Raw genomic sequence first — 23,552 nt, 5'->3', positions numbered from 1 at the left:
TTAGTAAAAGCTTTAGTGCACTTTTTACATTTCCACTGAGAATTACGAGCACCGCGTATGTTTTCACCAATCTCTGCACAAACAAGATGATAGCCATTATCACAGACAACACAAGATATGAATTCGGCTGGACTGTCAATATTTTTGTCACAAACGATGCATAGTGTATTCATGTTGAAATAAATTTATAAAAAGTGATTTCGCTGTGAATAAAATTGATTGAATGATGTATATTATTGATAGTTGTTGGCTTTGCATAGATGTCTCTGTGTGTAGATGCTTGCCTTTCCAACGGACTGAAGTTAATAAATAACTTGATAGTTTTTTCAATAGATGTCGCCATAAATGCTCCCCTGCTAAAAGTCAATAAATAGGTTGATTTATAATTTTCTTCCTCTTCTGCAATAAACATTTCTGGCGAAATAAGTGGTTTAAATTTCTACCTGGAACCAAATTATACATGGTCCTTCGAGCCGGATCCGTATTATCGATTGAATCGCGGATGATAAAAGAACCAGCAAACATCTTCAACATCCAACATCAGAGGGGATCTTCAGAAAAACGGGCAAGTGACCATATCCCATATACCTACCTTATTTTCCCAGGCAGGAGAGCATGATTTATTAACTTCAGTCCGTTGGAAAGGCAAGCATCTACACACAGAGACATCTATGCAAAGCCAACAAACTCCAATTTCTAACAATAGTTTCAACACAGTTTAGGCACATTTGTATTTTTTAACAGCTGGCTCGTTTTAGTACAGAATGACAGATTTATTTTTATTATTTGTTTTTTTTTTGACAGTTAACATGCAATTTCTTTGTGAAGACAAAAAAACATGAAAAAATAGCACTTCACAAGATATAAATGCACTGATTTGAAGCGCGGTCTTTGATTTCTAATAGTTTAGATCTTTGAGTTTAGTACACTTCAGTTTTATGTTGATTTTTATTAAATTATAGCAGACGTAAGAATATGTCAACACTAGACTCAGTAGGTAGGTGTGGAATGCTTTCATATGAATTATAGAATGAATAGCTTTCAGAGTAAAAGTTATCAATTAATTTTTTCGAGATCGAAGTTAATAAATTAAAAATATTTATACAGATACATTGATTTATATTTTATAATCCACCATTTTATGTTTTGTTTTAGTTTACTAAATATACCTGCTACACAATACTCCAGCGTTTGGCCCCCATAGTTATTTGATATTAAAGGGACGATCAAACCTTTGCTCTCCCTAAAGCGAGTGCTGTGGACTAGAGGGTTTTTATACTTCATTTCATTTTTATAAACTACTACTTATTGTGTAAATGCTTCTCTCATAATCACGTGCTATTTACGCAAACTATGGCGAGATCTTCTTATAATTCTTTAACTTCTCCATTCTCTTCTTGCAACCCAAACTAGCTATACATTATTTTTCTTTTTCATATTATAGTAATGTATGGATTCTATGTCCGCAAACTGTAAAATTCACCCGCCATAACACAGGGTCATCCCTAGCATGGAAGGTGAAATATCACAAAAACCACATTTACCCTCCAAATCATGTAGGTACTAATAAAAAATAAAAAAAAACAACCAAACTTATATATATATATATATATATATATATATATATATATATATATATATATATATATATATATATATATGTACATAGACATATATATATATATACATAGACATGATATCTATTGTAATATTTGCATCTTGTTTTTTTTTTTAATTCATGGTAAGTGTATAAATATTTTGAAGAATAATGCGTTTAAATTGTAATTTTAGTATGGATGTACTTCTAAGCTGTATAAAAATAATATAAATGTTGTACTTATTTTTTAATAAAAAATTACATCGTAGCCAAATTTTATTTAACGTTAATCCCCAATGAGCCCCTTTGCCTTCACTAACCTTAATTCCATGATAACAGGTAATTGAGGGGGAGCTTTAATCCAGGGCCTTACAAAAGTATGCTTCGTTCTCTAATACGGAATGCAAATAACTGTAGTCGCTCAGTTTGATTTGAAATAACGGCTGCTTATATAGTATAAGCATATATAGTGTATAATAAGGTGGAGCGGTCTTGTATGGAGAATTTTTTTTCGTAATATAGAATGCGGCATACGCGGAATTGGTGCTCCGTTATGTATTTATCTTAAATATAAAAAATATTTATTTATAAATACGACATCGCCACCACCTTGAATTTTTGATAAAAACACTGAAAACACCAATAATGTTCTCCCGATTCTTAGAAATGCTTATAATTATGTAAAAAAAAATTAAGTTTTAATTAAATTTTTACATAATTAAGTGTTTATTTATTAAATAAACACTTAATTATGTAAAAAAAAAAGTTAAGTGTTTATTTAATACCTATGATATAATTACATTATTATTTTATAGTATAATTAGAAAGTAGGACTGTAGGAACAGTTAAACTATTCCCACACAGCAACGAATCCTTCTACCCCAAACGCGTATCAAACAGAGTGAAGTGTATTGGCGAAGTTTCCGATTCGCTAGAAAAAAACCCCGTTTCTTTTTGATATAGCGACATGCAGATGCACATCTTTTGACTTATGTTCGTGTGAAAAGAAGCTACAAATTCATATCAAAGAACAAAAATTCCTACTGGATCAGCGAACGGATCGAAAAATGATGATATGAGGTCTGGACCGAGATGCTACAAAAAAAAACATGAATTTATTGACAAGGATACGTCATCATGATGAGTTTGAGTGCAAAAACAAATTAACTGACGCTATTCATTCTTGTAGTTTAAACTTTAGACTCTCAAAAAATGTGCTTCGTCTTCAATTCCTCAAGAAATAATGCAAAGTGAAGCACAACCAAATAATTCTCACCATGAGGTGAAAGACTTCCCTGTTGTGGCCAGAACACTAGACAGATATTGTATTTCAGATCGAGCAGGAGTTGCAATTGTTTCCGCTGTATTACAAGATGTTGGCTTAATTTCACAGAACGATACATCTCGCGTTGTGGATAGGAGTAAAATTCGTCGAGCTCGAATGAAGAAAAGAACTGCCCTTACTAGTAAGCCGTTACTAATCGTTTCCAATCAATTTGGTTCATACTTCGACGGACGGAAGGACAAAACTTTAAGCATGGAGGACAACCGGCGAAAAATAATAACTGAAGAACACGTTAGTTTAGTAAAAGAACCAGGTAGCGAGTACATGGGACACATTTCATTAAAAACCGGAAAATCTGAAGCAATAAGTAATGGAATTATTCCATTACTGTCTTTGAAAGATATTGCTTTGGAAAAAATTGTTGAAATTGGATGCGACGGAACTGCAGTTAATACGGGGTACAAAGGAGGTGTTATTCGGCGCCTTGAATCACATCTCAAACGGCCTTTACAGTGGATTGTCTGTAAATTACATGCAAACGAACTCATTTTGCGCCGCAAAGTTTCACTGTAATTATTGGTAAATCTTTAAATACGTGTGAACAACTTCCTGACGTGAAATTTAAAATCATTCAATGTTCATTACCAAGTATGACAAATACAAAGAATTTAAGTACAGATCAGCTGTATCTACTGAAAATGTGTACAACTATTGACTCCGGATTCTGCAATGAAAATTTATCAAAAACAAATCCCGGTAAAATTGTACAATCCAGGTGGCTCACTACAGCGAATCGGATTCTTCGGCTTTACATTTCTACCCTAAAAACATCAACAAATATGGTAACTTTAACGACATTTGTATTAACAGTTTACGCACCTATGTGGTTCAACGTTAAGAACAAACCTTTATGTATTTCCAGTGCAAGGCATTTACACGAAACAATAGTGCTTTCACGGTATTTGCCCAGTGATTTAAAAAATATTATTGATCCAGTAATCCAGCGTAAAGGCTTTTTTGGGCATCATGAAAATATATTGTCAGCCATGTTAAACGACAATCATATAAGAGAGTTGGCGTTGAGAATAATATTGAAAGCTCGGCAAATTAAAATGCAATCAGACTTTATACGTACCTTCAAAGTGCCTGTTTTTGATATTTAAGCAGATGATTATATTGATGTTATAAAGTGGAAAAATATAACCGAGCCACCACTAACAAAATTTGTAAGTGACGAGATAATTTTACAAGCCATTACCGATCACACGATAATTGAGGATGTCATACTACTAATGATAAAGAATTTTCCTTGCCACACTCAAGCTACAGAGAGATGTGTGAAAATTGTAACAGAAGCCTCAGCCGTTGTTTGTGGACCCTTGAGGCGAGATGGATTAATAAAAACAAGGTTAGAGTCACGACACCTTATGCCTATTTTAAACACCAAAATGCAGTACCGTTCATAATAACTTTTGTAATTTTCAATGCGGTAAATACTGTATGTACATTTTTTATATCCACTATTTGTTCCATTCTACCAATCTACAAATGTATTATCTGTAAAATAAATGATAAAATACAAATTTTATGTGTGTTTTATTTCGCGTATATTAGCTATAAAAACTTAGGTAAAATCGAGAAAATGATAAAATATAAAGCTTTGGCGATGTCCAGGTATTGTGAATATATTGTTTTAATTCTTTTTGTTGAAATTTTTAATATGTGGAGCATCTTTCCCAACTATGCCGATTTCGAAATTCTCAAAAAAAAAATTTCACTCCACCTTAGACTGCCCATACAGACAAAAAATGCTTTGAATCGCCAAAGAGAGAGTAGAATATTATTTAAATTGCACACCTACTTACTAGCAATAAAAAAACACAAAGGCTCTCAAAAAGTACGTTTTTCAGAAAATCTGACTCCAACAGTGAAGCAAATAAAGATTATTCACGGCTACTAATGAATTTCATTATTATTATTTCTTCGATATGGATGACTTTGTGGTAAGTGCTATAAATAAAACCATATCAATAGACGAAAGAATATATGCATCGGTGAACGAAACAAACAACATTTTAGCGATAAATTCCGAAGTTAGCCTAACCATATTTCATATGAATGTAAGGAGCATCGAACGGCACTTAGACGAACTCCTGGTAACAATAAAATCACTCAACAGACTAGACTGCATAATATTAACAGAGACGCATTCATCGAGCGATATAAATTATAATATTCCGGGTTATACCTACATACTATACAACAAATACTCAAATTAATTAAAACAGCGGAATCGCAATATTTATTTCAAATAAAAATGTTGTTACTTTTGACAGAGAAATCCACATGAACAATGTAAACATTTTAAATATGGAAATCAGTTTCCAAAAGTGCACATTCAACATATTCGCTATATATAGAACCCATCCCTCAATATTACCAACATATGTAAATGAACTAAAACACATTGAGACATTGACCTCAATATCGCAAATGATTACTCATCCTATGAAAAATATAATTATCTTAATATGATGGAAGAATTAAATTATATATCGTGTAATAATTCATTTACGAGAATTATCCCAGGTCAACGACCTTCGTGCATAGATCATGTGTTTACAAATACTCAAGAAATAAAAAAATATAGTATCTGCAGTTATATATAGATCATTTCGGGTGCTTTTTTTACTTACAATTACGAAAAAAAATGTTTACCAGTACCAACCCTAACTCCGGAGAATGACAACGGCCGACGCAAAACGCTCAACATAAATGCCTTAGTACATAATCTAGATGAAGAGAAATGGCACGACATCTTCAATTGTAATGGTACTATTTGAAAAAAAAACTATTAACGCACGTAAATACTGCACTATTCATTGATTCCAGAAAACAATCAGCAAAATTTAAACCGGTTAAGCCATGGATAACTTTTGGATTAATTGTATCAATCAGACACAAAGAAGCACTATACAAAAAAATATCCGACAACCTACACATGAAACACTAAAGAAACACCAAAAAGCATACAAAAACAAACTTACTTATTTAATAAAAATACACAAAAGAAAACTTTTTTCGGCTAAAATTAGAAGCAACGGAGAACGATGCAAAAAAAGTCTGGCATGTTTTTAATGAAATCACATAAAAAAATGAAATACATAGCATCACACATAACAATATCAAAATACGATGCAAAGAAAATCCTTTAGATGCCGCTAACATACTCAACAACTTCTTTGCAAATGTAGGCAAGAACCTTGCGAATCAAATTAAAAAAGTACCGTCCAATGACGAACAAAACCTTAACATTAATATAACAAACAAAATTGACATGTTTCACCTTACTTCGCCCAGGAAATCGAGCATTTCAAGCATGAAGGGGAGATCAGCACCGGGTTTTGATAGATTTACCAAAACCATTTTACAAAACCCTTAACACATTTAATCAACATTAGTCTCCAAAGGGGAATATTCCCAACTATATATAAACAAACCATCATCACTCCAATTAATAAATCTGGAAACCCAGAAGAAGTGACAAATTGTCGTCCAATATCGCTGATCTCAACAATTGCGAAAATCTTTGAAAAAATCATCAAAAAAAGATTGACTGAATTTATTGACAAAAATGACGTAATTCACGGCAACCAATATGGATTTATGAAAAATAGAAGAACCCAAAATGCAATTGCCAAATTATCGAACATAATTCAGGACACAATAGACAATTTGAATTGTGTTAGGATAAACGATAAAGCTCTAAAATGGATAAAAAGTTATTTATGTTTATCTTGACTACGATACCAAGTAGTAAAGATAAACAACTCACTTAGTCTATCACTAACAAGTAATTTCGGGATACCGCAAGGCTCAGTCCTAATTCCCCTACTATTTATAATTTATTTCAACGATACTTTCAAACTACAAATTAACACAAACATAATATCATATGCCAACGACACAATGAATGGGATCGACTGGAATGTAGTAAACGAACAAGCAAATAAAAGCATGAACACATTGAAACGATGGTTTGATACAAATCTTCTCTAATTGAACACTAACAAGACATACTATATACATTTCTCAATTAACAAACTACAAACACTCCCTAACACTCAAATAATTATTCACAATAACAAATGTAATAAAAACACATACCTATATCCAAGGCTGTTCAATATTTAACTCAGTATCAGAAATTAAATATCTCGGAGTGATAATAGAACAACATATGAAGTGGAAGAGAAATACCTGTGAATTGGTTAAGCGTATCAGAAAGTGTGTATACATATTCATAAGATTAAGAAATATTTTAAAAAGAAGTAACCTAAAAAGAGTATACTCCGCACTAATCCAGTCGTTAATTCAATACGGAATTATTGGATGGGGGGGTCATACAATAAGATTCTAACCCCGATCAAAGTGGTCCAAAAGCTAATCCTTAAAGTAATCCCCAAGAAACATCAAAATTAAAAAATGTAATACCAAACAAATGCAAAATAACTATAGGTACCTATTTAGGAATAAAGTATTTCAACAACCTTCCGATTGAAATAAATAAATTAAATTATATTAACATACTTAAACTGAAACTGAAGTTACACGTTCAGAAATAATTAACTGAATAATTGCCTGTTTTTCCCTTTGTTGATATTGATTATCAGTCTGTACTCAACTCCACTGTATTTAGATGTTGTATCTTTATATAATGTTCCTATTATATATATATATATATATATATATTTTTTTTTTTCTATATGTAATTTACAGTTTCACATAATTATTTATATTTGTATTTGGTATATTTCAAACTTATAACTAAAATATGTTGTGTGTAAGGTAGGTTTGAGAAGGTGATACTGTATAATAATAATAATAATAATAATAATTGGATAATTTGTAGAGCGCCGTTTTTGTGAAAAATCACCTCAAGGGCGCTGTACAATTTATTTCCTAGGATCTACATTTGTTATTTAGAAATGATACCAAAACATACTTACCTGGCAAGTCACTTCCAACAAACACACTTATATTAAAAAGTTTATGCTTATAAAAGATAGAACTGCACGCAGAGGACACTATATCAAAAAACACTGGTCGTCGCATGATCTTAAGTCTGCTATAGTTTTTATTTTAATTTAAATGTATTTTAACTGTCTTAAAAGCCTACAAATTGTTAGTTGTTATCATTTTTATTTATTTATTTTTAATTGTTATTTTTATTTATTTTATTTTATTTTTAGTATTTTTTACATTTTGTTAATTTAAATTTAAATTGCCGTCAACTGTGAAAGTGGAGGTTTCTGAAATTATGGATACGACTGTCTGAAAAGGTGCGTTTTAAGTTTAGACCTAAATTCTGTCGAGTCTGCGATCATTCTCAAATCATGTGGCAGTCCATTCCAGGCTTTAGGTCCTGACACGGCAAAAGCACGCTCACCGAACTTAGTATCTGGTGTGCGCTTTGGTTCCTTCAACCTTCCGATAGCTGATGACGTTGCTGACCTAAGGGTTGACTGTCGGGAGTTGGAATCTTCTGGAATACACAATTCTGATAAATAAGCCGGAGCCATTCCGTTAAGTGACTTAAATACCATCCAGCATACCTTGAACTGGATTCTTTCAGGACATTTGAGCCAGTGCAGATTTTTGAGATGCTCTGAAATGTGGGAGTATTTAGATACTCCGGTGATAAGCCTTGCCGCGGCGTTGAAAACGGATTGTAATTTGTTGATTTGACATTTAGGGAGACTTGCATATATTCCGTTGCAATAATCTAGACGTGAAACAATATAGGAATTGACTAGCAATTTAGTCGCCTCTGTTGGCAGGTTTCTCCGCACTGCTTTAATTTGCCTTAATTGAAAGAACCCCGTGCTTACAGTTCTGTTCACCTGAGTTTTAAGGGAAAAATTAGCATCCAGATTGACACCCAGTAATTTGATGCACGTTTTTGGAGTGATGTCACTTCCAGAAATGGTTATTGGGGAGTTTTGTGAGTAATATTGTATGTTTCGTGAACACCTCACTAGGAGAACCTGTGCTGAGGTGTTTACGTGGTTATGTATAGGTGTGACAAGTATTTATGTGTTGTAGAAGAAAGTTTTTATTATTTATAAGTTTTAGTTTTAATTTTTTTAATTTTTATGGTTTTTGTAAAAAGAATATTCATAATAAATATGTAAAAAAAAAATGCTAATATATATTAACATATATGTAAGTGCATATATTTGTATTGTAAGTGTGAGTATAGTTGGTAAAATCTCGAAAAACGTGTTTATTTATTATATACTTTTTTATGGTTTAGTTATGTTCGGTTTGGAGTTATTATGTTTTGAAAAAATAAAATATCTTGGTTTTTGATCCAGGCTGTGATATGTTTTTTGTGAATGTTTGCGGATGTATTTGCAGTTAGTAGTTGCTTCAGAGTAATGGGCATACAATTAAACAGTTTAGTAGCGTAGTATTGAAAGTGTCTTTGTCCGTGTGTGGTGTGTGTTATCGGTATGTTTAGTGTTTTATTTGTTAAGGATCTAGTTTTTAACGAGATTTTTGGTTGAATTGGAATATGGAGTTTGTGTCGGAAGATGTGTAGTAATGCAGATTTGGCATAAAGTTGTCTTATTGTCAAGACTTCTAATGTTTTGTAAATTTCGCTTGATTCTGTGTCGAATGGTACTTTTAGGATTATTTAAATTATCGCCTTTTGAATTTTTTGGATTGTATATATTTGGATTGTATATATTGGATATATTTACAATGTTTACCGCCATTCCGCTTTTAACAAAATATCTGTTAACCATATTTTTTTTGTGTTCATTGTAATAAATGCCTTCGAAGTGCTAATCTAATAATAGGTACACGTCAAATTGACAGTTTAAACATTCTACTGTGACAAAACGCCCAATGATTCCCTAACTAAACTGGAATAACGGCAGCTACCAAATAAATAGCGATGAATATAAGAATGAGTACTTTCTTTACCAATAACCATCACAGGAGTAGGATAGTAAGTTTAACAGGAAGAAACGGCTCTCGGAGAAGAAAGCACTAGTTAGCACTTGTCAAAAATATTTAAAGGTTATGCATGGACAAGAATGAAGTCATAGACAATTATTGTTATTTTAATGGCGACCAGATAACTAAAAAAAAAAACATTTTTATCGTGTGACTTTTGAACACATACATATTGTTAACATACATATTCATCATATGATAATTAATCACGGTAATTAATAAGAATGGTTATTATTAAGAACGATCTTAACTAAGAATAATGATTTTAAAGAAAATTTCATATTCAGCACAATTCGCGAGTCATTCCACGCGAGTGGTACCAACTAACAATATATAGGCGGAAAACAAGTTTAGCTATTATGTATTTCAAAATTAGGAACAATTTTATCGATAGCCCATTCCTCTGGGGATGCTATGATTTATATGTACCAGACTACCACAGCCGATGTCGATACCATGACCTATTCAGAGTACCAAAAGGCAAAACCAACGTCCTGACAACGCATAGCATGACGTGGGGAGGTGTGCTGTTAAACGAACTTGCAAAGAATTTGGATGTGAGTGACTGTTCTCTAAATGACTTAAAACAATTATTGAATAGTCACCTAGCTAAATGCTGACATATATAAAATTGTACTGTAATTGGACAAAATATTCTGTTAATTTTATTTAGCAAAAAAAATATATATATATGCCATACAACACTAAACCAACTGTCACCTTCTTTATGGTCACCGTCATGCCTCCGACTACGTCCGAATAAAGCCTTTTCCCCAAAATGTGTTCTTCAATCAATTAATTTTCTAATTTGTTTATTAAAATGCTTAATTGGGACGATTCGATATTTTTGGCGCGATATAGGGGTATGTCAAAATTTTTCACTTCAAATTCAATATCTTATTACAGCTGTATTTAGAAATGAATAAAACAAAGTTAGTGAACATTTCCGGTGAAAGAAACAATTTGAATATTGTTCCATATAGACACCTCACCTGTGCTATTAACGAATTCACATAAATCAAGTCAGTAACCTGGAAATATTGTCATTTACCCTAATAACGTACCGAAATGTACAACACATTTAGATCGGTTCTGGACAGATTAGATATCCACTTAAATAACACGGTATAATATCATTATTACATACCAAGAACATTAAGATTGATGCATGAAATACCTAAGTAAACTCCACAACTTTGACAAATTTTTATTAATTCATTTAAAATCTCATTACAAAACTTAACTGATGATTTTTAGAATTCTTAATAATTGATTATCAAAATATAATCGTTATCAATTATAAACCTTTTCAAATCACCCTCGTTGTGTTGGTTAGTTCTGCCTCAAAGTCTCAACAAAACAGTTCCATTATTTTACCTGGTTAATTATTGATTTGATAAGGGTTATAATTAATTCCAATTATATTTTTATTTGTTTTCCGAGTTTCAGTAGAAAAAATTAACAATGTTGTTTGCAACTAAATAATTTTTTAGCTTTAATGTGTTTGTAACATTTGCAAGTAGATTGTTTATTTGTTTTTGACACTTTTATTTAAATATTTTTTTTGTGTATTTATTTGCAGGTATCGACACTTGCAGAGAGCCATTTCTTTGTGATTTTCTTTCGACGAGACCAATCCAAGTTACAGTACTGCGCACTTATCTACAACTTACTGTCCCATAACTTTTTCGTCCATTGACATTGTTTTTAAAACCTTCAATAACAAACCAAACAAATCGACAGTCCCGAAAAACAATGCTAGATTTGCATGTATGGTATTTTTGCAATAAAACTGTTTATAGTTTCATTTCTGTATTTTAACTGTTTTTGAAATCAAGAAATGTTGTGTTTTTTTTTAATATATTGGCTATTATAAAGAAGGGATTGACTGGACCTGCTTCCAGCACAGGAGAGGAGAGGCAGCCCCCGGTCCCAACTGCCAACAGCCAACGGGTGGGATTTGAACTGCTCAATACGCGATATAACCTGACTGAATATTAGATGATACTTTTGTCTTAGACCGTGAAGATTATTTTATTTTATCATAACCATTTACTTAGCGTTTTATTATTGCTATCAGTATTGAATAAAATATGTTGTGGTGAATTGTGTAGTTAGAAAGTAAAACATGTAAATTCGGATGAAACAAACGTGGTTATTATTATTAGTTATAATATTTGTTCTATAACATATTATGGACAATTATAGGTTATCAAGTAAAGACAATCGATAAGAAAGAGACATAGACAATAGCATAGGGTAATCCTCCTCTTACAAATCTCCTTCCCTTTCCAACTACCTTCAGCCTCGCAACTCGCAACATACTCCAATCGAGGTACTGGTTCCAGACGGTTGGGGAAGGCATAAAAACTTAAAAAGAAAGATAGTATAAGCACAAAATATTACTTATTATTGCTTTAGTACAAAATTCACACAAAAAGTAATATTGTTATAATTGTACGAAAATATCAGTAAAAATGTTTGTCAATTTCGAGATTTGTTTTCTTCATTCAAAATAAATAATAAGTTTTACTAACTTTTTACTATCCAGGAAAGCAACATATTTCATTGGCAATGCTTATTTCACCAGGGTATACATCGTTATAAATTATTACTCAGACGGACACAGACAACGTCTACGACGGACAGTATTTTAGCCTATTATGGGTGTAGCGTCACATTTCGCACATCGCTTAGTGCTTGGTCAAAGCAATGAAATATTTTATTTTCAACTTTAATGGAATCCAACCCAACATAAGTTATCGGTATAATAAGAAGCGCGCTAAGAATTGGTTAATCTTTATATTATTTAATCCATACGTAACAATATGTTGCATAAATCTATGTTCATACGTTAAACTAGAAGTGCAACTAATGTCATAAAACAACTTCAACTAAAAACCTAAGAAACATTTGCATTTGTTTTTTTTTTATCTAAGGAAAGGTTTTTTTATCTAATGCACAATTGGAAGCACGTGGTTGATGTTTATGGTGTGCATAATCTTTACCTATATTGAAAGTACTTATGCATTCGTTATGTTGTGGCCACAATTATTACCTCGAGGTATCGCGGTGGAACTCATGTGATTGTGTTGTGCTTGAATTCTATATTATGATGTGTGCTTCTTCATGGAGAGTGATTCGTCTCCCTTTTTTCCTTCTTTCATACCATGTTTCAAACTTACATGTATGATCGCCCAATTCCAACAAACATCATTCATTTGATGGGATTATAAATTTAAAGGCGTGGGTTAAACAATATTAGGGATATTAAACAGGATGAAACGATTGGCAGATGACGAAAGCATGTTTGTCCACCAAGTAAGGTTGTGCAAACAACAAAGACATAATAAGTCATAGTCTATAAATATATTTTAATTAATTCATTCGAGTAGGTACAGAAAACAAAGATCTGAAAAAATGTCACTTCATTACTTTATTATGAGGCCGCGCTTGTGAACAAATTTTTGAAAATATATTGAAAATAGGGACTCATTTAATACGCACATTTTATTTACCAAAGACTTTTTATCAGATAGACAATATTGAGAAGTGAGTATTTGTGTTCCAGAAAATAGAAAATAATGTATTTTATAGCTTTTAGCTAAACCAATAATAATTATACTGGTTTCTCGACGCCTCGTCTTGACTTGATAATAATATAACAAAACACACTCTTTGTGAGGCATATTTTTTTAATGGTTTAATGAATGATAGACAATCAGGATTCAACTTTTATTTTTATTTTTCAATATACAAAGTTAAGCAAATAAAAAAAATCACTTTAGTAATCAATACATACAACTATTATTACACTGGTAACATGTTTTTTTTTCAGTTGTGGCTAAACATGTGTTCCTTCCAATCTTCATTTGCACTCGGAACATGAAAAAGGTTTTTCTCCACTGTGGGTCAGCATGGGGCTCGACAGAAGACCCTTTTAAGAACATAAATAGCTGCACACAGAACATAAAAAAGTTTTTTCACACTGTATCACACCATTTGGCTCGTGAAATGTGTCTTTCGTGAAAATTAATAGATACAGTCGGACAAGGTTTTCCTCTACTGTGAGTCAGGTAAGTGTTTCTTGACAAAGATCTCCTTTAAGAACATGAATAACCACAATCGGAACATGAAAATGGCTTTTCTCCACTGTGTGTCGTCAAGTGACCCCTATGAGAAAATGAATAGTTGCACTCGGTGCATCAAAAAGGTTCTTCTCTAGTGTGGGTCAGCATGTGACTTGTCAAAGCTCCCTTTCGAGAACATGAATAATTGCAGTCGGAACATAGAAAAGGTTTTTCCCCACTGTGGTTAAGCAGGTGCCTTGTCAAATTACTCTTATGAGAACATGAATAGTTGCACTGGGAACATAGAAAAGATTTTTCTCCACTGTGGGTCAGTATGTGGCTCAACAGACTACCCTTTTGAGTACACGAATAGTTGCACTTGGAACAGGAAAAAGGTTTCTCTCCACTGTGGATTAGCATGTGTCTTGTCAAATTACTCTTTTGAGAACATGAATAATTGCACTGGGAACAAGAAAAAGGTTTTTTTCCACTGTGGGTCAAAAGGTGTTTTGTAAAAGCTTTCTTTGGAAAATGTGAATAGTTGCAGTCCAAACATAAAAATCGTTTTTCTCCATAGTGAGTAAGCAAGTGTCTTGTTAAAGCTCCCTTTCCAGAAAATGAATAGTTGCAGTCGGAACATTTACATGGTTTTTCTCCATTGTGGGTAAGCATGTGTCGTGTCAAATTACTCTTATGAGAACATGAATATTTGCACTGGGAACATGAAAAAGGTTTTTCTACACTATGGGTCAGTATGTGGCTCGTCAGACCACCCTTTTCGGTACATGAATAGTTGCACTCAGAACAGGAAAATGGTTTTTCTCCACTGTGGGTAAGCATGTGTCTTATGAAATTACTCTTATGGGAACATGAATAGTTGCACTGGGAACACGAAAAAGGTTTTTCTCTACTGTGAGTCAGCATGTGTCTTGTCAAAGATGACTTACGGGAGTAGGAGTAGTTACAATGAGGACAGGATGATCATTTTTCCACAGGATGTGTCTTCAAATCTGTGCAAAAAAATCGATTAAGGCACAACAAGTTTTATCATCTACACAAAGTAAAATCGTAAAAATTCGTTCATAAAATAGGAAAGCACGAATTGATAAATTATATAATAAAAGTCAATTTTACCTGATGTTTGGGCAATTTTTTCAAAACGTTCTAAGCATTCCTTTTTAACATCCGGCAGGTCTAAGTCAATTTCCATGTTTCGACATCCTTTTTTATCTTCTTCTCGGTGTCCTGGTTCCAGCTTGATGATAACAGTCCCCACATATTAAAGCTACCTGGAAAAACAAAAGAATAGTCAACGTTTCAACCTCGAGTAGAGCGCACGCCGCACGCCTGCACCGCTGCATCGAGTCATTAGTATCTGTTACTCGGGTCGGGTGCTACTTGCCCTAACCCTTTGCGCGCGCAAGTGAGGTCTCCAATATGTCGCTAAACGAAATTTTGGAGACGTTGAAGAGTGATGTATATAAAATACATCAAAGATGTTAAAATCAAAAATTTGATTGAAAAACAATTTCTACAACTTGAAAATACAATCAACAAACAAAAAATATCAGACCAACAGGAAATAATCAATTTAAAAGATCTACTCTTAACAAAAACAGAAGAATACGCCAAAGGATTAGAAAACAGAAACCGAAGTTATCCAATAAGTAACGAAGCTAAAACGTCAAATAATTTACCTCAAGATACAAATAAATTTTCAATCATTATTTCTTCTGACGATAAAAACAAATCATCAGAAGACATTGAAAAAATAATCACGAAAAAAATTTCTGTTGCAAAACTAAAAATTGCAGTAAACGGAGTTAAAAAAATAAGCAAGAATAGACTGATTATTCACTGCCCAAAAAAAAATTATGCTTTAACACTGTCAAAAGAGATAAACGAAAATCTCCGTAACATTCAAGCTGAAGAAATAAAGAAGAGAAAACCTAGGATCATTCAAAAAGGACTGCATGAAGATATTAACTCTTAAACCCTACCACTCTGGGAATGTAATTATTCCTACCACGGGGTACTGAAGTACCCCGCGCAAAAAAAATTAATAAAATAGAAGTTTTTGATATTTCTTTAAATATTATTTTTATTATGGCAAAACAATATGAAAAGACAATAAAATTTATTAATAAAAACTAATAGACATATTTGCCTTTACATGAAGGACTGATTTTGTAAAGATGGTCAGCACAAATATGGCGGCGACAAGTGTTACAGACAGATCAAGATTTTATGTCCTATGTGCGCCGACAAAAGCAGCAGCGACCAGGTTTGGGATTATCAGGGACCGGCCTATGATCTTCAATATAAATATTCAAGACTGCACGTATAGTTTCTCTGAAATCCCGGGGTAAACTTGGCCTTTGTAATTTTGCTCTCATATGAGGCTTTATGAGTTCCATTGTCAAACTCTTAGAAATTCACGCCGCTTGGTGATTTTCTCTTTATCAATGTTAGTTGACAGCTTGAATAAGACCCAAGAGTTGACATCAACAGCATTTAGCAACCCGTAGAAGAGATACATGGTCTACCTTTTGGTCTTCCTGGACGTCGAGTACTTCTTACAAAGTTGGTTGAACATCCACTCCGCATTTGGTTGAATTATAGAAATGTATTATTTCTGGAAGGTACACTTCATTATCCTTGTCAGGGCTGTCATGCATGGTGGACAGCATGATTACAACTTTCTTCTTAGTTGAATTCAGAGGACAATACGACAAAAGTGTGAATGGTCCGTCGTAGGCAAACATTGATGTGCATCTTTCTCGATTTTTAGTGTCCAAGAAAACCGGAGGAATTTCTGGTTTATTTTTCATTACAGTTCCAACTAATGTTATCCCTTTTTCCAGTAATTTATTGGCTGTGGGTATAGACGTCAACCAATTATTAATTGTCATATCTCATTACACTGCATACATTGTCATTACATTCATAACACATTATTAGTCCATGAATGTCTCGTTATTGGGCGCAGGCCCTCCCTATCAACACTGTACTCTAACCATTATCACAAAATAAAGTAAATCATAAATAATGTGTAAACTTACCAGAGAGATGTCGAAAAACAACTTCAGTACTTCAAGTATAACTGGAAGGAAGAAGTAACACTATTCCTACCACGGGGTACTGGGGTACCCCGGAACACCTGTGGACGCGACTGCACTTGCCGGGCGGTCACGGCTTTCAGACGTACTTACGCTCCAATTATCGAGAGTAGATTAGCTAGAGCGATTTTTGCAACAGTGCGATATTGTTAAAATTGTTGATATTTTAAACACCAGGGGGGTACTCCAGTACCCCAGGTAGGGTTTAAGAGTTAACGATGAAGATATTGTGCCTAATCTACTTGCACAGAACCCTGACCTGGAAGAAATGTATAAAATAAATAGTGACAAAAACTCCCTTAAAATGTTAAAATCGTTCGAAACTAAATATTCAAAAAACTATATTCTAGAAACAAGTGGAAATATGAGACAATTACTATTATACAAACAGAAAGTAAACATCGGCTTCCAGAGGGTTAAGGTGGAAGACAGCAATATACTTACGCAGTGCTACCATTGCCTTCGATTCGGACATACTTCGCTCCGATGCCTGGATAAAACAAATGCAGCTACATGTAATCACTGTTGTGGAAACCACAACTCTCTACAATGTAACAACAAGAACTCGGATCCAATATGTAATAATTGTTCATCTCAAAACAAAAACTACAAACTAAGTTACGACACTAACCATAATGCATCTAGCATTAAATGTCTATATCGTGCCAAAATGCTTAGAATCGCTCAAGACAAAATCGATTTTTCTTAAAGTAAGTAGAAGTATGACACATAAGTAAAGATTCATGTATTAACTACTCGTATTATATATTTTAACTGCATAAATTATTTTAAAATACAAACTAAAATTAAATTTATTGCTACAAACATTAAATATACCTTACTATTACTTCGATATAAAGATCGTTTTATCAATAATTTTATCACTAACTATAAATCTGTGATAAATAAGTGTTTTATATTAAGAGATTTTGTTACCAATTTAAGTGTTTTTTTTTTCTAATAATTTTGTTAATATTTATTTTCTTGCTGAAACTAATGTTTAACTCGGCGAACACTTTCTCTCCTCAAATACATTTTTTTCCTACAATTATATTTCAACAATACAATAATGTCAAAATCAATAATTTATTTTTCTATACTCTTAAAACACTACCATGTCTGACTTATTATTTGAAGAGATAGACTCATCTTTTAATATTTCGGAAAATATTTGTTCAACTAGTGTCGAATGTAATAACACATTATTAGAAATAGATCCTCTAAAAGCATTAACAATCCTTCACCTAAATATTCGAAGTGTCTCGAAAAATTTTGATCATTTTACTCTTGCATTAAACGAACTCACTCGTAAACCGGATTGTATTGTGTTGTCTGAAGCCAGAATTAGCGGCTACTCAGGTATCTATAATTTACCTGGTTACAAATACTTTGTGACAACTTACAAAATAAATCAAAACAGCGGAATCATTGTTTTTGTAAAATCTATTCACGAGAATATTTCCGTTAATAAATGAATAGGCTGATAGGTACCATGTGGGTATCCAATTCGCAGAAACGTCAATGTAACAATATTGTTATCTTAATATTTGAATTATTTTTTTTAATATTTGTACTATTTTAAATCTCTTATAATCTTTGTACTATTTTTTTAATATTTTGTAAAATTATTAACCTCAACACAGGCTTGTCCTAGTGAGGTTAAAAATTATAACTTAAAAAAAAGATACAATGTAAAGAAACGATAAAAAAAAAATTAAAAAAAAAAAAAAATTAAAAATGAAATTCATATCGATCTTGTAAATTGTCTTCATATTCGAATTATTATAAAACACACGTTTTATGATATAATAGCATTATATAGAACACATAACTCGAGCATTAGTAATTTCACCGAGAATCTGAAATCTATTATAAATACTAATTGTTCTCAAAATGCATTTGTTGTAGACGATGTTAATATTAATATATCTAATGAATTTGAAAAGAATAGAAATAAAGAAAAAACTGAATATATCAACACATTAACGGAACTAAATTTTAAACCATGTATAAAAAAATATACGAGAGAATTTCATGGACAAAGGCCATCATGCATAGATCATATCTGGTGTAATTCTAATGAAACTGAACAAATAAAAACAATTATTTGGAAAAATAACATTACTGATCATCACACATGCATTTTAGCTTTTAAAATTGACAAAATAGATGTGAATAATTACTCCCGCAATAATTTTCCAAAAACTATTATTAATTACGAAAAATTACAACAAAACCTAAAAATTGAAAATTGGGAAACTGTTCTATCCTCTAATAACACCGACTTATGTTCACTAAATTTTGAAGCAGTCTTGAATAAGCACATCAAATCTTCCTCTTCCATTATAAAATACTCTCCAAAAACTAAATTAAAAAATTAAAACCGTGGATCACTCAAGGAATCATAATTTCAATTAGACATAAAGAAAAAATTTATAAAGAACATAAAAAGTTTCCAGAAAACTATAAACTATAAAAATATTTTAAAAAATCCAGAAATAAACTATGCCACATTATTCGGAAAACCAAAGAAGATTTCTATAAAGAAAAAATCAATATTGCTGGCAACAATAATAAAAAGATATGGCAAACTATAAATGAAATTATCAATAAAAAACCAAAAAAATCTAACATAAACAAAATCACAGATATTGATAAAAAACTTTACGATGTAAACACGGATCCAACGAAATGTGCAAATATTTTTAATAGTTATTTTGCGTCAGTTGGTGAAAAATTAGCACTCAAAATAAAAAAAAACACTGATAATAATGAAAAATTAGCACTTAAAATAAATAACACTGATAATAAAGATCTACCGTCACCATCCAATAATTGTAACACCTTGAGTCAATTTCAACGAACTGTTGATGAAATTAAACAAATTGTTAATGAATTAAAAGGTAATTCTTCCCCTGGTTTTGACAACATTTCTGTAGAAATACTTTAAAAAAAATCTGACTCACTCTGTAAACCATTGGCTCACATCATAAATACAAGTTTTGAAAATGGCAACTTTCCCTTTACCTACAAAAAAACTATTATTTCCCCAATTTTTAAATCTGGGGACCCCAATCTAAGTAGTAATTATAGGCCAATTTCTCTCACCTCAAACATTGCCAAAATATTTGAAAAAATTGTAAAAAAACAAATATTTAAATTTGTAAAAGACAATAATATTTTAAATGCAAATCAATATGGTTTAAGAGAAAATATGAGCACTCAAGATGCTATCGTAGACTTAACATCTGAAATATATAAATCTTTAGATAGTAAAAAAAAATGCATTGGAACATTTGTCGACTTAAGAAAAGCATTTGATAGTATATCACACTCTAATCTTATCTCTAAACTAGCGAAAATTGGTTTAACTAACAATGCTTTAACGTCGATCGAAAATTACCTATTTAATAGAGAGCAATTTGTAAAGTTAAATGGCTCTCTGAGTGATTCGCAGACCACAAATTTTGGCATCCCGCAGGGAGCTGTTCTAGGTCCAATTCTTTTCATCATTTATGTCAACGATATTTTTAAACTCTCAATTATGTCTAAACTTATTTCATACGCTGGCGACACAGCAATTTTAACTGGGGGATTAACTTGGAATGAAACCCAAAGAACAGCAGAGTTAGATATAAACATACTAATTTGTTGGTCAATGTTAACCCAATTAGTAACATTGACCAACTCGAGGAAGTTCAGGACTCTGGACTTGCGCACATTCACACAATTAAACTAACGGAAAAAGAAGTGCAATCGAGTTTAAAACTGATAGACATAAACAAGGGTGCGGGTCACGATGGAATACCGGCGTTTTTCCTTAGATCTGCTGCGTCGTCACTGTGTGTGCCGCTTACCATAATATTCAATAAATGTCTGAGTGATAGGGGTTTTCCCTGATAGGTGGAAGTTGGCCTATATTATAACGGTCCACAAGGGTGACTCGCGTCAAAGAGTGGAAAACTATAGGCCAATATCCATTCTCTCGGCGATCCCTAAACTATTGGAAAGACTTGTCCATGACAATATATATCCCCAGCTTGCTGCCAAAATTACTGAACAACAACACGGGTTTGTAAAAGGCAAATCTACCACGAGTAATTTACTTATTTACTCAAATTTTTTATTTACTAGCATGGATCGAGGCCACCAGGTAGATGCAATATATTGCGATTTCAAAAAAGCTTTCGACAAGGTTGACCACCTTATTCTTATTAAAAAAATTATGTATAACGGAATTAGAGGAAATTTATTACGTTGGTTTATCTCATATTTAACAAAAAGACAACAAGCCGTATCATTACGAGGACAGACTTCTACATGGGAACCAGTTACTTCTGGCGTGCCACAGGGGTCAATCCTGGGTCCGCTGTTGTTTATTCTTTTTATTAACACTGTTACTAAATGTTTCATGCATTGTTTATATCTTTTGTACGCTGACGACATAAAAATATTTGCCATTGTTCGAAATTTAAACGATTGTCTTCTCAGACAAAGCGACTTAGTAAGGTTCGAAACGTTTTGCAATGAAAACCAAATTTACCTAAGTTACAATAAATGTAAACAAATAAGTTTTACTAAAAATCACAACGCTATCAAACACAATTATTGTATTGGTAATTATTTACTCGAGCGCGTTTACTGTATAAGAGATCTAGGCGTACTTTTTGATTCCAAACTCCACTTCGATGCGCACATAGATAATATTGTGAATAAAGCTTACAGCATGCTAGGATTTGTCATCAGAAACAGCCGTGAATTTCGAAAACCTGAAACATATCTTCTTCTTTACCACACTCTGGTCCGTTTTCAACTTGAATACTGCACCTCCATATGGAATCCACTTTACGATATCTATAAAGAAAATATTGAAAATATTCAAAAGAAATTTCTGCGATGCCTCAATTACAGAATGAGCGCACCCAAACGTGGGTACATAAATATGCTCTCGAGTTATAACGTCTCCACTCTATCTAACCGGCGAACATACCTTGATCTCATGACTCTGTATAAAATCTGTAACAATGTTATTGACTGTCCCGACTTACTGAAATTGGTAAACTTCAAAGTACCACCCAGAGTAACAAGGCCTTAACGACTTATTCCACATTAGCAGGACGCGTACAAATGCTGGTGTCAGGGATCCAATCAGAAGAATGTGCGAATCACTTAATCAGAAACAAAACCTCAAGGACTCTGACTTATTTTTTGATACACGCACTACTTTTAGTAGAAAAATTAAGACTGTTTTCCTACAAAGTTCAAAGTAAACAACTTAGACATACTTCGTTTAAATATATTTATATATTTTTTACTTTCTGTTTAACATTGTTTATCTATTTATATATATATATATTTTTTTTGTTTTACCCTCTAAATTTTTTCAAAAATAATTTGTAAATTCTTAAAAGGATATTGCGCATTTCTTTCATATCTCTATTTGTAAAATAATATTCTTATGTATATATTTTTCCCCTATTTATAAGTGAAAATATTTGTAAATGTTTTCTGCTGTTTAAGTTAATTCGTGAGAAATAGTTTGGATGCAGGTGAATTCTCTAGTTGATGTTTCGTATATATTTTTGTCAATTGATATCTGTATCTGTTTTTTCTCCTTAATAAAAAAAAAAAAAATAAAAAAAATAAAAAAAAAACTAAAAAAATGGTTCGATAAAAATTTTTTAACACTTAATACTGAAAAAACTTTTATAATACCTTTCACCATTAATAAAAATTCATTCCCTGATAATTTAAAGATAAGTATACACCCATGTAATTGTAATAGAATTTCAAATTTATGTAAACCTGACTGCTCTGTACTCACTGTTAAAACTAATGTAAAATATCTAGGTGTAATTATAGATAGTAACATAAAGTGGAAATTACAAATCAATGCAATAGTAGAAAGGTTAAGAAAATTATTGTACATTTTTCTTAGAATACGAAACATACTAAATTTTAAATTATTAAGAACCATATATTTTTTACTAATTCAATCAGTATTACAATATGGAATTGTTGGTTGGGGTGTAGCATTCAAAACTTCTCTGTTACCTTTAGAAATCATCCAAAGAATATTAGTAAAAATAATTTTGAAAAAACCGTATGATTACCCCACAATTAAATTATTTCAAGAATTTAAAGTCCCTTCACTTCATATTATTTATAAAAAAATAACTCTTTTTCAAATACATAAAGATTGTTTCAACAATGACAACTTAATAACTTTTTCGAACAGCAATAGACAAAGTATTCTTGGCTCTAAAACTATCCCGCGCTGTAACACCACCACAGCCCAACAATTTTATAAATATTTTGGTGTCAAATGGTTTAACCAATTACCTCTTTACTTAAGATTGGAAACGAATTATAAAAAATTCAAAAGCTCAATAAAAACACTATATCAATAGCATATTAAAATCGTTTATACTTAAAAATACAATATAATCTCTCAA

The sequence above is a fragment of the Hesperophylax consimilis genome, chromosome 17 (assembly GCF_061612785.1).
Source record: "Hesperophylax consimilis isolate HC1 chromosome 17, BYU_Hcon_1.0, whole genome shotgun sequence".
Classification (NCBI taxonomy): domain Eukaryota; kingdom Metazoa; phylum Arthropoda; class Insecta; order Trichoptera; family Limnephilidae; genus Hesperophylax; species Hesperophylax consimilis.
This window is presented reverse-complemented; position numbering follows the sequence as displayed.